The sequence below is a fragment of the Anomaloglossus baeobatrachus genome, chromosome 2 (genome assembly GCF_048569485.1).
Source record: "Anomaloglossus baeobatrachus isolate aAnoBae1 chromosome 2, aAnoBae1.hap1, whole genome shotgun sequence".
Taxonomy (NCBI): Eukaryota; Metazoa; Chordata; class Amphibia; order Anura; family Aromobatidae; genus Anomaloglossus; species Anomaloglossus baeobatrachus.
In genome coordinates this window covers 147,889,252-147,905,705 of record NC_134354.1, presented here as the reverse complement: position 1 = coordinate 147,905,705, position 16,454 = coordinate 147,889,252, and the positions used below count along the sequence as shown (strand labels likewise).

Genomic DNA, 16,454 nt, shown 5'->3' with positions numbered 1-16,454 from the left:
GGCCATAATGTTTAAGCTGGAGTCAGAGCTCATGTGTGGAAACAAGGTGGACAGTGGTAGAAGTTCCTAATGACTAAAGAGGTTACAGACAGAAGTTATCACAACTACTGAGCTCACCCTGACAAAGAATTAAATACCAAACCTAATATAGATATTTAATGGATATGATGTAGCATAAATTCAATACAAATAGTGATACAAATGTGTCATTAAATGTTTATCCTCATGCTGTCTCTTGAGCAGCTCAGAGCACTGCAGTCTCCTTACAGTCTCCTCACTTCCTGGTTTCTGGTGGGGTGGGCTCTCCTCCTTGAGTGACAGTTCTGGTGAAAACAGAACTGTGGTATTAGTAGAACTAAAAACCTCAGCACAAGTTCTCCTAAAAGGACGTACTTCAGGATGTTTTTGCAGCGCTTTTTCTTGACCAAAACCTGATCTTGTGGCAGGACATCTCTTCCAAGTATGACATCATTCAACAGGCCCCTATCATACATGGGCGGGGGGAGGGGTGGGTCAAAGCGTGATTGTAATGGAAGGGAGAAAACATCACCAAGCTCACTAACCTATCTGGTCACTCCCACTAACCCAGCTTGACATGCTCACTAACCTGGAAGGAGCCCATACATTCTAGGCTCAGCCATACCTGCTCTCGCGGCACCTCTACTTCCGGTGATGCTCATTACCCTCATTCATATTCACTGCTTCCCCCCCCACTGGAGTCTGTGATTGGTTGCAGTTAGACGCACCTCCAGCGTGTGTGACAGCGTCTGACTGCAACCAATCACAAACCTGGTCTGCGGGTCTATCGTACAGTAAAAAATAAATAAATTAAAAGAAATTACATAGGTTCCCCCCATATTATGATACCCAACATAGATAAAGCCAATGCTACAGACTGCAGCCCCAGCTGCGTGCTTATCTTGGCTGTGTATCAAAATAAGAGGGACCCCATGCTGGTTTTTAATTATTTAAATAAATAATTAAAAAAACAAGCAAACAGCCTCTGGACTCCCCCAATTTTGATACCCAGCCATGATAAAGTCCACAGCTGGGGACTGGTATTCTCAGGCTGGAGGGACCCAGCCTAAAAATATCAGTCTGCAGCCGCCCAGGATTATCTAAACCATTAGATGAGACAATCCCAGCACTTTACCTGGCTCTTTCCGAATTGCCCTGGTGTGGTGGCAATAGGGGTAATATCAGGGGTTAATCGCAGCTCATAGCTGAGACTAAAGGCTACTTTACACACTGCAATATCGGTCCCGATATCGCTAGCGTGGGTACCCGCCCCCATCTGTTGCGCAACACGGGAAAATTGCTGCCCGTGCCGCACAACATCGCCTAGACCCGTCACACATACTTACCTGCCCGGTGACGTCGCTGTGACTGGCGAACCGCCTCCTTTCTAAGGGGGCGGTCCGTGCGGCATCACAGCGACGTCACTGAGCGGCCGCCCAATAGAAGCGGAGGGGCGGAGATGAGCGGGACGTAACATCCCGTCCACCTCCTTCCTTCCGCATAGTGGCCGGGAGGCAGGTAAGGAGAGCTTCCTCGTTCCTGCGGTGTCACACGGAGCGATGTGTGCTGCCGCAGGAACGAGGAACAACCTCGTTACTGCTGCAGTAACGATATTTGATAATGGACCCCCATGTCACCGATGAGCGATTTTGCACGTTTTTGCAACGATGCAAAATCGCTCATCGGTGTCACACGCAACGGCATCCCTAATGCGGCCGGATGTGCGTCACATATTCCGTCACCCCAACGAGTTCGCATTAGCGATGTCGTAGAGTGTAAAGCCCCCTTAAGCCCTAGATTGGTAATGGCAGGCGTCTATGAGATCCCTCCCATCACCAATCTGTAATAAATGACAAGAAATAAACACCAACATCTAAAAGTCCTTTATTTGAAATAAAATACAAAAAGCACCCTCTTTCACCACCTTATTAACCCTATAATCAAAGCACCCTCTTTTACCACTTTATTAACCCTATAATCACACCCCTGCAGGTCCGATGTAATCCACACGAGGTCCCACGATGATTCATCTCTGCTACATCTGAAGATCACAGCGAGCGCCATAGAACAGGACTGCCCGCTGTGAGCTCCAAAGAATGAATGAGCCGCGTAATCACTAGTCACTTCACTCGGGTGATTTCCGGTCACAGCTGGCAACACCTGTGACCGTAAATAGCCTGAATGAGATCACTGCTGGACACGTGGCTCATTCCCTGTCTCTACACTAGACTGTCAGACCAGGTCTGTGATTGGTTGCAATCAGATGCTGGGGGCGTGTCTGACTGCAACCAATCACAGGCAAAAACAGTGAATATGCAATGAGCGGGGAAATAGAGGAGCTGCGGAAAAGTACAGCCACGCCGGTGAATTGGTAAATAAAGTGCGCCTTCTCCAATCCCCCTATCATTTCCACCACCATTTTTAAGTGCCAGCCAGATACACTGGATCAATTCCGGGCCAGAACCGGGTTTTTATTAACCCAGTTAGACCTGCCGATCCAGGGTATCTATCAGTGGTTTGTTCTGGAGTCTTCACTGCTAACACTTTATTTACATATAACGATAGCACGATATCTGAACAACCTTTAGATAGCAAGAGTGATTAGGAGACCTGATCTCGGTGAAGCCCACACTACAGGCTAGTGATTTTGCAAGATTCTCAATAGCACCATGTCATTAGTGGAGAGGGAGGGCGAGGAAGGTGAGCAGCTACCAGTTGTATATAAATCAATGGGATGGAGACAGGTGGCTGTGATAATATGAGTTTACAACTTTCCTGGAATATAAATAATGCACATTCTTAGCTTGGGAACACACTAGTGGACAAGCTCCATGGAAATGAGCTGTACACTAAGAAAGATAAATGCACTCATTGCAGGAGAATGAAGGTAGACAGCAAGAAAATTAGCAAGTATGCAACAGATTTGCTTGTCCTAATGAGTTAAAGCAATTTAATAACTTTAGATCACTCCTTTAAGTTACACATCATAAACTCTGTCCTTTATTAAGAGTACCTTCACACACAAATTAAACACATTTTTGTGTGAAGGAAAAAAACTAAAAATTGTTGTAATTGCAACTTCACCATTTTATCCCGCTTGGAATTTTTTCCTGTTTTCCTGTACATTATATCGTGAAATGAATGGTGGGTGTCCTTTAAAAGTACAATTCCTTCCACACAAAAAAATAAGCCCTTATACAATTATGTAAACCGAAAAATAAAACAATATGGCTTTTGGGAGAAGGATAGCAAAAAATGAAGAAAAAAAAAACAAAAAAAGAAAAATTGGTTGGTCCCTTAAAGGTGTAAAATAGAGGAGTGAGGGCCGTGCTCGCAAAGCTTATAATCTATACAGAACTAGGGAGATGGAAAAGGTAAAAAGTGCTTGTCGTGCATGGTCCAGCCATCATTATAAGAAATACTGCTATTCAAGTACAGCTTCATGAAACGATACTTCACCAGTGTCTGTATAAGTACAGATACAAAGTAATAATGAGTGCATGGAGGATGTAGGAACAGAAAAGGCTGCTTTCACACTTGCGTTGTTTTGCATCAGTCACAATCCGTCGCCTTGTGAAATTACGGTATATTGCAAAATATTTTGCATGAATCCGTTTTTTCCCCATAGGCTTCTATTAGCGATAGATTGTGACTGATGGCCCTGTGTTGCATCCGCCGCGTGATGGATCAGTTGTTTACTGACTTACCGTAAGGCGGGAGCAACGCAGAATATAGCGTTTTTTCTGTGCGAAGGATCGTTTTTGTACTGTGAGCATGCGCACAGTAAAAAACCATGATCACTGTAAATTCAGTTCCAGCAGCCAGAACGATCAGCTGATCGGCCGGCGGCCGCCTTTTGTGAACGATCAGCTGATTGGCCGGCTGATCAGCTGATAGTTCACAAAAGGCGGCCGCCGGGCAATCAGCTGATCGTTCAGAGAAGCTGGCCGCCAGTAGAACAGTAAAAAAAAAAAAAAACAACGGATCTTTTTTTGCACCATTAGTAACATCAGTTGTGCCACTATATGCAATGTATCCATTGTATCAGTCACACAACTGATTGTAACGGATGCAAAACAATGCAAGTGTGAAAGCAGCCTAATAAAAAGGACCAGATGCCCATGAAAGTTTAGAAAGGGAAAGTAGTTAGATTAGTGAGGTGATGTGATAAGCCTATTTAAAGATATGTGTTTAAGGACATACTTGAAATTGTGGATTTTGGGAATTAACCGGGAAGTTGATTCCAGAGAACTGGTGCAGCATCAGAAAAGTCTACAAAACGGGAGTGGGAAAGTATGATTATGGAGGATGTTAGTCTTAAATCATAAACAGAATAGAGAGCTCTGGTAGGGTGGTAGACAGAGATGAGAGAGATGTAGGTCGGTGCAGAATTGTAGAGAGCTTCATGAGTTAGTGTGAGTTTATGTTGTATTCTTTAGCAAATGAACAATCAATGCAATATGTGGTGTAGGGCAGAGGCAACGGTGAGTGCAGGATGGAACTATGACCCTGAGTACTGCATTTAGGATGGAAGGGAGAGGGGAGAGTTTTGGAAGTGGGAAACCGATCAGTAGAGAGTTCCTGTAGTCCAGACGAGAATGAATAAGAACAACAATATATTTTTGTAGTTTCAAAAGGTAAGAAAAGATCGAATTCTGAAGATGTTGTTGAAGTGTAGGTGACATGAGTGAGGGAGTGAATGGATGGAAGGAGTAAAGGAAAGATCTGAATCAATTATAACCAAAAGACAGCGGGTGAGAAACTTGAGTTTCCTATTTGGGTCATCTTACTCCATCGAAAAACTGCAGTGTTGATAAATCAGGGTTACAGTTTTTGGGGCAAATTTTTTGTTATTTTTCTCAGGCCTAAAACACACTTCCGCAAAGAAAACGTACGTGTCTCATGGTCCGTTTTTCGGGTCTGTGTTCCGTTTTTAAGGGGCGTTTCTCCGGTACATATGGCATCCGTGTGATGGCGTATGCGAGCCGTGTGTGCGTGTGGAATGCCTGTATTGACATAAAATACGTACGTGTGCTGTCCGTTTTTAAAGGCCCGCATTCTTACCCAATTAACGTTGTTAATCATTCATCATGAGATCCTGGTATTGTTGTTTGCCATCAATTGACCTGATAGATTGGTAACAAGTGTTTCAGATTTTATGATTAAAAACGGACACGGACGATACGTGCAGAACACGGACATACTCCGTGTGCGGTCCATGCAGGCATGGACCCATAGACTAAAGCGGGTCCGTGCCTGCGTGCTGCCGGCCAAAAACGGACATGTCGTTACACACACGTACTTACCACAAGGACACACGTTCCGTATGATTTTACGTGTGTGTGCCATCTACCATTGAATAACATGTGTCTCCGGTACGTGCAAATACGTACCGCACACGTCCAAAAAAAACGTATGTGTCTTGCGGGTCTCAGCCAAATCCAAAAGTGGATTTGCAAAAAATATGGGAAGTAAATAAGAAAGACTTCTCTTTCACACTGGACCCACTTATGCTCTGGCTCAAAAAATGTAAAAGCCCCTGTTCATCAATCAGTGAAGAACAGGGGCAGCAAGGGTCCCAACAGTTATCAATTATCCACTGACCTAGGTGATAACTTGTTTAATCTGGGACACCCCTTTAATTTCTTCTATAATAAGTGTTCACGTATGCCTAGACTTACAGCTACTTCATATGTTTTCAGATATTAAAACGAAGACACTGATTAATGATGTTTCACAGATCTCATTTCAACAAATTGTCACAGCTTTAACACCGGCAATGACAAATAATTCATGAGTTATTACTTTTGCTCAATTGGAAATATGAAAGTTATCATAGCTGTTACTGGCAGAAACTGCAATTGAAGGCCCATAAAACTGCGTCTCTGGTTTCTCTAATATTGTATTTCTGTCATGTGCAAAATTGATGGCATATTGTGCATGCAATAAAAATATTGTGTAACATGCACAGCTGATCGAGAATATGACAGCTGCCAAAGCACACTGTGTAGATGGGATATTAATGTAAAGTGAAAGACATGCGACTTACTAGACTAAATATGGCACCAGTCGTCTTGCATATCTTGCACCAGATTTATTATGTGTTTTAGAGACTTTGGTTTGTCGGATAATTGAGGCTGCTTGTGTTATTAAAGGTGTTGTCCACTACTAGGACAACCTCTTCTCATCCCCCATGTTTGGCCCCATTAATGTAAAAATACCTCATACTCGAGTCCCCGTGCTGGCGCGGTACCAGCGGTTCCGGCAATAGCTTACCAGGGCGACCAGCATCAGATGTCATATATCATTTCCTGATGATTAATCATACATCCGAAGGCAGGGAAAGAGAAGCTGGTGCTGATTAGGTGTGGGGCTCGGGTGACATGACAACTTCATGTGAGCACCAGGGAACGCGAGCGCTGGCAACACTGGAACTGCGCCGGCACGGACCTGAGTATAAGCTTTTTTATTTTAATGGGGCCAAACATGGGAACAACCCCTTTTAAAGTGTTGTTATTTTTAAAAAGGGGTGTGCTTGAATATGTAGTACTATGTGGCAAAAAATTCTAGCATAAAGTACACTAACTAATAAGTGGTGTAAACTTAAATTTAGCACATATTTAGACTGTCATGTCTATCAATTAGCAACTATCATATTTTGCCTCATTTGTAGATTGTCTTGTCAATTGCAATGACGTCATCACTGTCTGACACCAGAAGCAGAAAGCGCTTGAGGGTGATACGGTAAATATGTGACAAAATCTGCTGTATCCATGAAGGAAGTACCACCATCTCCTCCCAACCCCTCATCAGTATCTGACCACCACCAATTACACATGCAGTTATACGACCATCAGTCACTGATAATGTGTGCTCTAGGATGCTGGTTAGAAGTCATCTCGTTTTGAATACATCTTATAAGTCTATATTCCGTAAGTGCTATGAGCCAAATGACATAATATTTTTTGTGCCATTTTAGCTAATACTACAACGGACCTGTTCCAAAAATGTGCTGAATATTAATGTGACAGCTGTGCCTTATAGAGAACCTGTCATGAGGTCAAAAGTGCACATATTTCGCTACTGTTTTATTCCAGTGGATCCCCGGTGTATTCTGTTTTTTGTTGTTGTTTTTAAAATCCAATATATGCTTCCAGAGATATGGGTCTTTTTAATCAATGCTAGTTTTTATGGTCTTTACCAAGGGTAATAATGCAGAATCACATAAGCCATGACAAGTGATGCGCAAACTCGAACTATAAAGTTTGGGGTCCATATCGGACACCTAGGACCGTTATACTTACTGACCTTCCCAGTGGTTGTAAGACTACTTCCGGGCTCGATCATTAACTCTCATACATAGTCACTGCTTCCCCGCCCACCGTCATTCCCGGCGTCTGATTGGTTGCAGTTACACCACTCCACCACCCTGTGTGACAGCGCTGAGATTGGTTGGAATTACACATGCTGTCTGCATCCCTATATTGGTGTAAAATTAAATAAATTTAAAAAAAATGGCGTAGGGTCCCCATAGATTATGATACTCAGCACAGATAAAGCAAATGGCTACAGGCTGCAGCCCTCAACTGTGTGCTTATCATGGCTGTGAATCAAAATAAGAGGGATCCTATTCGGCTTATTTTGTAATTATTTAAATAAATAGTTTAAAAAAAAACGGCATGCAGTCTCCCCCAATTTTGATAGCCAGCCATGATAAAGCTAACAGCTGGGGGGCTGGTGTTCTCAGGCTGGAAAAGCCCATGGTTATTGCCTCCCCCAGCCAAAAAGTAGCAGCTCCAGGCACCCAGAATTGCCACATCCATTAGAGCACTTTACCAGGCTCATCACGATTGTCCTGGTGAAGTGGCAATCGAGGTAATATGAAGGGTTAATGACAGCTCATAGCGGCTACTAAGGCCTAGATTAGTAATGGATATGGGTCTATTTGACCCCCCATCTTTAATCCTGTAAGTGAACAGAAATAAACACAAACACCAAAGAAATCCTTTATTTGAAATAGAATACAAAAATCCTACTCTTTTGCCAATTTATTAATTCTCCAAACAACCAGGTTCGACGTAATCCACACAAGGTCCTACGAACATTCCAGCTCTGCCACATACTTAAGTCACAGCACGCGGGCACATTGGAGAACATGACAGCTAGAGAGACATTGACTGAGCAGCATTTACGTAAATGAGTTTACCTGCGGTCACAGCTGGAGGTTCCCACAGTACCGCACCTATGACTACAGGTAAACTCACCTCAGGTGAGCTCATTAAACTCAGTGACCTCACCTCAGGTGGACTCATTGAGTTTAATGAGACCTGCATCTCTTGACAGAAAGACTTTTTTTGCCAACAAATGAAGATTTAGTGCTGGACTTTATACACTAAAGCCTTCCACCAATACTGCATCTCCTGTAAAAAAAAACGCATCAAAACGCGATGAGATTTTGATGCTTTCTTTTTGCCAAGAGATGCAGATTTGGTGCTGAAATTTATACACCAAATTCCTGCATCAAATCTGCATCTTCTGGCAAAAATATGAATGAAAACACAATGCTTTTTTTGCCTTGAGATGCAGATTTGGTGCAGGAATTTGGTGCATAAATTCCAGCACCAAAATTGCATCTCTGGGCAAAAAAACCCCGGTTTTCTGCCAGGAGATGCAGGTCTCATTGAACTCAACGAGTTGACCTGAGGTGAGGACACTGAGTTCAATGATTTCACCTCATGTGAGTTTACCTGCGGTTACAGGTGGGTTACCATAAGAACCTCCAGCTGTGACCGAGGGAAAACTCAGTGACATCTCCGCTCACACCTGCGGATTAGTCAGTGGCTACCTGAAGCTGCAGTGGGCGGTCATGTTCTCTAATGTGCCCATTCGTCATGGGACCTCATGTGGATTACGTCAAACCTGGGTTTTTGGGAGTTAATAAATAGGAGAAAGAGGTTGGGTTCGTTTTGTATTTAATTTCAAAGAAAGGGATTTTTTCAGTGTTTGTGTTTATTTCTTTTCACTTACAGGATTAGTAATGAGGGTGTCTCATAGACGCCTACCCATTAATAATCTAGGACTTAGTGGCAGATGTGAGCTGTGATTAACTCCTTATATTATTCCATTTGCCAATACACCAGGGCAATCGTAATGAGCCATGAAAAGCGCCAGAATTGTCCCATCTATGGATGCAACAATTTTGGGGCACTGTGAGCTGATATTTTTAGCCTGGGGAGCCCCAATAACCATGGGCCTTCCCAGCCTCAGAATACCAGCCCCCAGCTGTCAGCTTTATAATGGCTGGGTAGGAAAATTGGGGGAGACTGCACGCCGTTTTTTTAAAATAGTTTATTTAAATAATTTTAAAAAAGCTGCAAAGAGTCCCTCTTATTTTGATACACAGCCAAAATAAGGGGGCTGCAGCCTGTAGCCCCTGCTTTATCTGCCCGAGGTATTACAATATATGGGGACCCTAAGCCATTTTTTTATTTTTAAACCAATATAGAGAAGAGAAGCATAAAGCATGTGTGATTCAACCAATCATGAATGCTGTCACACAGAGTGGGGGCACAGTCTGACTGCAACCAGACACAGACGTCAGTGAATATGTATGAGAGTTAATGAGCGGACCCGGAAGCAATGTGACTGCCACACGGGACATTCGGTAAGTATTCTCCTGCTTTGCAGCCTCCTATCCCTTTCTACAACCACTTTACAGTACAATGTTCAGGTCCCCATAGACTTATATAGGGTTCGGCATCTGGGGCGATTCAGATCCGATGGGTTCAGGTCCGATCCAGAACCGAATTTTTTTTAAAGCCCAACAGGACCTGCCAAACAGGAACATCTGCAGGTTCGCCTATCTCTAGCCATGACACATCACCAAAGAATTATGTGAGCCGCACCCCCTTGCTAGAGAACATACAAATTTGCTATATATCAAACTGTTTGGCAGATTAAAAAAACAAACAAAAAAAACAACAAAAATAAATGGATTACTAAAGTAGCAGTGTAAAAATAATAAGAGCAAAAACTGACAACTTTTGATCTGGTCACAGGTTCTCTTTATTCTACTCTCCATTGCGAAGATAATCTTAGAAAGTTAATGTTATAATTTATGTACATTTTTGCTGGTTGTTACCAGAGATTTGTCTTTGAGGGTAAGCACTTCTTTCCATGCCTGAGGCTGACCAATCAAAAGCAGCCTCAGCCATGTTGTGTGGCTGCATGCTTATGATTGGTCAACCTCACACAGGGGAAGAAGTGCTTTGCTCCAGAGACAATTCTCTGGTAACACCCAGTGGAACATTACAGAAATTATAAGCTAGTATCTTTGCAGTGAGGAGGAGAAATTAAAATACATAAAAACTATACCTTACTCAGCTCTACAGCCACTATTGCATGATGGGGCCAATTTTAAATGCTTTAACTAGTGATTAGTCCTCTTTTTAGTTTTAAATAATTGTATTTATTAAGTTCAGAAAATATGTAAATAGACAGTACATTCCCCTACCTGGGGTGTACTTTGAATAAGTATACATATCCAAAGAGTATAAAAAAACTTATAACTTATACGAACCGATAAGAAGGAAAACAATTAGAGGGGAGATATGAGATAAAGATTGAAAAGGAGAGGAGGAAAAAAGGGGGGGAGGGGGGGCATGAATGTACCTACTTCGTTACACCCTAATGAAGTTATGTGACAGCCTACATTAAGGGGTGTCAGTAGCTCATGGAGAAAGCTGTAATACTTGGGATAGGTCATTGCCACGGTCTTGATGTAAGTCCACCCAGGGGTTCCAAATGGCATTAACGTTTTCCAGGCTATCAGTCCGTGTTGCATCTATACACTCAAATAGCATTATGCTATCCAGCCTGTCCTTGACAGCTCGGATAGATAAGTGAGGAGTTTTCCATTTGGAGGCTAGGTGTATCTTTGCCGCCATAGTGATGTGGCATAGCAGTCAGAAAGATTTGTTGGGGAGTCCTACGGCTTTACCTCCTAGCAGGAGATTAGATGGGCCGAGCATGATGTTGTTTCTTAGGACGTTGTGAACGAGCAGTTTTATATTGTTCCAGAATGTTTGAGCTCTGGTGCAATCCCACCAAATATGTTTCATGTCCCCAACCATGATGCAACCCCTGAAACATTGGTCCGAGACCTGAGGGTATAAAAGCTTGAGCCTAGTCGGGACATAGTATGCTTTGTGGAGAAGTTTGATGGCAGTTTCTGTGAGGGAGGATTGGTGGCTTCCTTTAGCAAGTGTTGCGCTGCAGTGACTTGGCCTGACCTATTGATGTTAGTTCAGGTCACTGCACTGCTCTCCCCGCCAATAGGGAACGTTCAGTTCTTCATTGACTGGGACAGTGAGTATAGTATGGATCATCGTGGGACCAACTTATTGGATTATGCCGGACCCAGATTTTATTTTGTTGTTGGGGAGTGTTTCTTCAAATAAAAATTTGTTTGTCATCTATTTTTTTTTTATTACTGACTGAGTTTTCGATGTCGGGTATCTGATAGATGCCGTGACATCACTAACCTCTGGGCTTAATGCCAGGTGACATTACACAGCTGATATCAACCCCATATATTACCCCGATTGCCACAGCACCAGGGCAGTCGGGAAGAGCTGGGTAAAGTCCCGGGACTGTAGCATCTAATCGATATAGTAATTCCAGGCGGCTGCTGGCTGATATTTTTAAGCTGGGGGCTTCCAATAATGTGGGTCTCCCAAGCCTGAGAATACTAGCCCCCAGCTGTGAGGCTTTATCTTGGCTGGGTATCAAAATTGGGGGGACCACACTCTGTTTTTTTTTTTTAACGACTTATTTACTTATTTTACTGTACGATATAGGCACGCCCACCGGCGGATGTGATTTGTTGCAGTCAGACAGCTGTCACTCAGCGTGGGGGCGGGTCTGGCTGCAACCAATCACAGATGCCAGTGGGAGAGGGAAACAGTGAATATGTATGAGACTAATGAGCGGCTGGCTCTGGAAGAACAAAGAGCTGCGGCGGGAACTGTTTGAGCCTTCCCGGTGATCGATGAGTATGCAGCGCTTGCTCCTACTCCTTTGCGCCGGATTCTGTTCTCCATAGACTTTATATGGGGACGAGCATCTGGCCAGATACCGTGGACAGTATGCTTCCATTATTTTTTTTTGCAGTCCGTAAAAAAAGAAGGAAGTCACGCGGATGACACACGGACCGTATACGGAACGGTTGTCACACAGATGTCACACAGATGCATCCGTGGAAAAACAGGACAGTTTTTTGCAGGCCGCAAAAACGGAACTGTCATGTGAATATAGCCTAAGGGATATATTTGCTATGAACAATTCCTATTTTTTTGCAGCGATTCCTGACCATAACTGATAACAGAATGCGTCACTGCAGGGAAACAATGAACCTGTCAGCAAGTGTTCAATTTCACTGCAACGCTACAATATAAGTAAAACAAATCACTATTTTTACTGAAATCCTTGGGTTTTCATGTGCTTCTCTAATGTAAAAATACTTTGTAGCAGTTTTTCTAATGTTCCTACTCTATTATTTCACAATTCGCTATTAGTATTTAATAAGAATGTGGCTTTTAAGTAATTTTCCAAGTACTAAATCTTCAAAACGCCATTTGAGTCAGGAAAGGACATAGTATACTAACTAGATCATATTCCCTGCTAACTACGGATCTTGCCATAAGATACAGTAGTCTTTAAATTGACACAATTCTAAGCTCCTTGGCTACCTAATAACCAGCGGTGCTTGGCTGAGAGTGTTAGGCCTAAGCCACACGGCGAGAAAAACAGTGCGAGTGGAGTGCGATAAAACATCGCATTTCCCTCGGACCAATTCTAGCCTGTGTGTCAGCACACATGAGCGATTATTTTCTCAGCCCTAATCGGACCGAGAAAACAATCGCAGCATGCTGCGATTGTAAGCTGAGTCTCTTTCTCTCGCACCCATTCAAGTGAATGGGGCGAGAGAAAAATCGCACTGCACTCGCGGTACACCGGTGTACTGCCAGTGCAGTGCGAGAATGGCAATAGCCGGCTACGCAGGAGAGAGGGAGAGAAATCCCTCCCTCCCCTCCTGAGTGCCGGCCCGCCCCCCGCAGCTGAGGTCTGCTCGCACGAACGGACCTCAGTTGCAAGGACTCAAGCATGACACTCGGCTCTGCTGTACTGCCAGCACGAGCCGAGTCTCATGCAAGGGGATCGCAGTAGTCCCCGTGTGGCCCCAGCCTTATTCAGCATGTCCCTGAGCGCGAATACAAATATACCTATGATGTGAAGTCTGGACTAGTCACGAAACCTGCAGAAGTCAGGTGTTTAAATGCAAACTGATGGTAACTTCATTATAACCCTTAAAATAAAATTTCTAAATCTTTCCCAACTATATTAATAAAACAAATCCATAAAAGCCATAAAAGACTTTCAGATATGAGCATGAGCTAATAGAAGAAGCATCAGGCACACACGTGGGTGGAGTACAGTGTTTTGTAATACAGATTATTGCAGCTTTGCAAATATTTAGGTCACATTTCCTTGTGGAAGAATGATTTCAGGTCAGAGCCGTAGCTAAGTTTTCCTTCACCTGGGGCAAATGTACAGTTCACTGTCCTAACCCAAGATCTAAATATTTTGGCCCAAGACTAAAATGGCTTTTTATTGTCTCCCTTTACCTCACAACACCCAGAATCTGCGGCATAAGGGTACATTTACACATCCATGGGAAATCTCCAAGTGCTGTCCATCTCACACCTCTATTCATACCGCTGTGAAAATGACTGATCCGACAATGAGATCACTGAAACTCAGGTCATATCCCATTGTGATTCAATGTTGAGGAATAAAATACGATGTACTAAGTGGGTCTATGTGCTGGCCGGAAAAAAAAAAGTAAAAAACTCAGCACACCGACATTTACCAAATCTATGTAAAAGTGTATCTTTTCAATAGATACATAAATCTACACTGTCATCTAAGAATTTTCTGTACAGTATATCAAGACCGAAAAGTTATAAACAACTTAGTTGACAGTTGCCGTCTCAAGAAGAAATGACTCCACCACCTGGATGTCACTGAAGTGCCCCGTGCTGCTTCCTCAAGTGGAAACGGGGTGATTATGCCTAAGTGAGTTTTATTTTAGAACAACCTATGCTCTAAAAAAGCAACCCCTTTAATTCTATGGCTGTGACCAGGTAAGCAAAGGATTAGAGCTCATTGTCAAAAAAGGTAGATCTTCAACCCATTTGAGATACACAGTCATGCTTGAAATTGTTCCAGAAAATGAAGTATTTCTCCCAGAAAATTATTGCAATTACACATTTTTTATTATACATGTTTGTTTCTTTTGGAGAAACACAAAAAAACCCGAAAAAGGTAAATTGGACATCATTTCACACACAATCTTAAAAATGGGCTGGGCAAAATTGACACCTTTCAAAAATGGTGGGTAAACAACTTTGCTTGAAGCATGGGATGATCATTCAAACTCACCAGTGGCAAGTAACAGATGTGGGCAATATGAAAATCACACCTGAAACAAAATAAAAATCAGAGAAGTTGACTCAATCTATGCATTGTGTGTCTGTGTGTGCCACTTTAAGCATGGAGAACAGAAAGAAGAGAAGAGAACTGTCTGAGGCCTTGAGAACCAAAATTGTTGATATTTTTCAACAATATCAAGGTTACAGGTCCATATCCTGAGATTTTGATGTACCTGTTTCCATGGTGTGCAATATAACCAAGAAGTTTACAACCCATGTTACTGTAGCTACGGACATGGATGGGAGAGAAAAACTGAAGAAAGTTTGCAACTCAGGATAGTCCAGGTGGTGGAAAAGCAGCCCCAATCAAGTTTCCAAGAAATTCAAGCTGTCCTGCAGGCTCAGGGGGCATCAGTGTCACTGAGAACTATCTGTCGACCTTTGAATTAAATGAAACAATATGGCAAAAGACCTAGGCAGATCCCATTGCTCACACAGAGACATAAAAAAGCTATACTGCAGATTGCCAAAATGTTCGTTATTAAGCCAAAATCCTTCTGGGATAGTGTGTTGTGGCAGATCAGACCAAGGCAGAACTTTTTGGTAAAGCACATTATTCTACTGTGTACTGAAAACAGAATGATGCATACAAAGAAAATAACAGTACCTACAGTCAAGTATGGTGGCAGTTTAAAGATGCTTTGGGGTTGTTTGCTGCCTCTGGCACTTGGTGCTTTGACTGTGTGCAAGGTATCATGAAATCTGAAGATTACCAAAGAATTTGGGTTGTAATGTAGAGCCCAGTGTCAGAAAGCTGGCTTGTGTCCTAAGTCCTGGATCTTCCAGTAGGACAATGACCATAAACTGGAAGCACCCTGAAATGGATGGAACAAAGCGCTAGGGGAGTTCTGAAGTGGCAGCAATGAGTCCAGATATAAATCCCATAGAACATCTGTGGAGAGATCTTAACATTGCTGTTGGAGGAAGGTGCCTTCAAATATGAGACCTGGAGCAGATTTCAAAAATGCGTTCCAAAATTCCAGTTGAGAGGTGTAAGAAGCTTGTTAATGGTAATAGGAAGCGATTGATTGCAGTAACTTATTTCAGAGGGTGTACAACTAAATATTAAATTGAGGGTGCAAACAATTTAGTCTGGCCCTTTTTTGGAGTTTTGGGTGAAATTATGTATAATTTACCTATTTTTCTGGTTTGTTTCTTGTGTTATTACAATACACACACAAAAAAAATAAACTGTGTATAACATTTTGTCAAATTGCAATACTTTTCTGTGAGAAATACTTAATTTTCTGGAAAATTTCAAGAGTGCACACACTTTTAGCTATGACTGTATTTGCAATTATTTAGTACAGAAGTTTGGGCATAATATTCACTTAAAATGATTAAATGCTGGTTGTAGTCACTACTTATGCAGCACTATTATGAAGTTTATCATATTGTTCATTATGAGAGTTGTTCATTATTAGACAATCCATTTAGAATGGTCAATGTCTGCTAAATAAAATTAAATAAAATAGAATAAAAGAAAAAACAAAAAAAAACATAAACCTCCAAGTGCACCTCCTCCCCTCCGAACAATGTGTCCTGGGATCTCCCACTCATAAGCTGCAGTGGTCACGTAGAATAAACATGAAAATCCAGGTTTCACATTGCTTGAGTGGAGCCAGTCTGGGAGGTAAGTACCCTATGCTTTTTTTACTTGCTTTATTTAGCAACCTGGGAGCATTTAAAAGGGTGGTAGTATTGGACAACCACTTTATCCACTTAAAAGGATTTTTCGTAACTTTTATTATTTTTACAAGTGGGGGCCAATAACTAACAGGCAAGTAGCTGCTAACTACCTGTCTGTTCTTCCCGCTGCCAATATTTGTTAGCTCATAGCAGCCGCAGACACCTCCTGTCCGCAATAATTCCTGCTTCTGCTGA

At 42.5% G+C, this 16,454-nt stretch overlaps 1 protein-coding gene across 1 annotated transcript in view; it reads right to left on the bottom strand.

Annotated features, from left to right (window-relative positions):
* The window catches only part of SH3KBP1 (SH3 domain containing kinase binding protein 1), a 547,421-nt gene that overhangs the window by 236,335 nt on the left and 294,632 nt on the right, over positions 1–16,454 (bottom strand). The window lies entirely within an intron of this gene.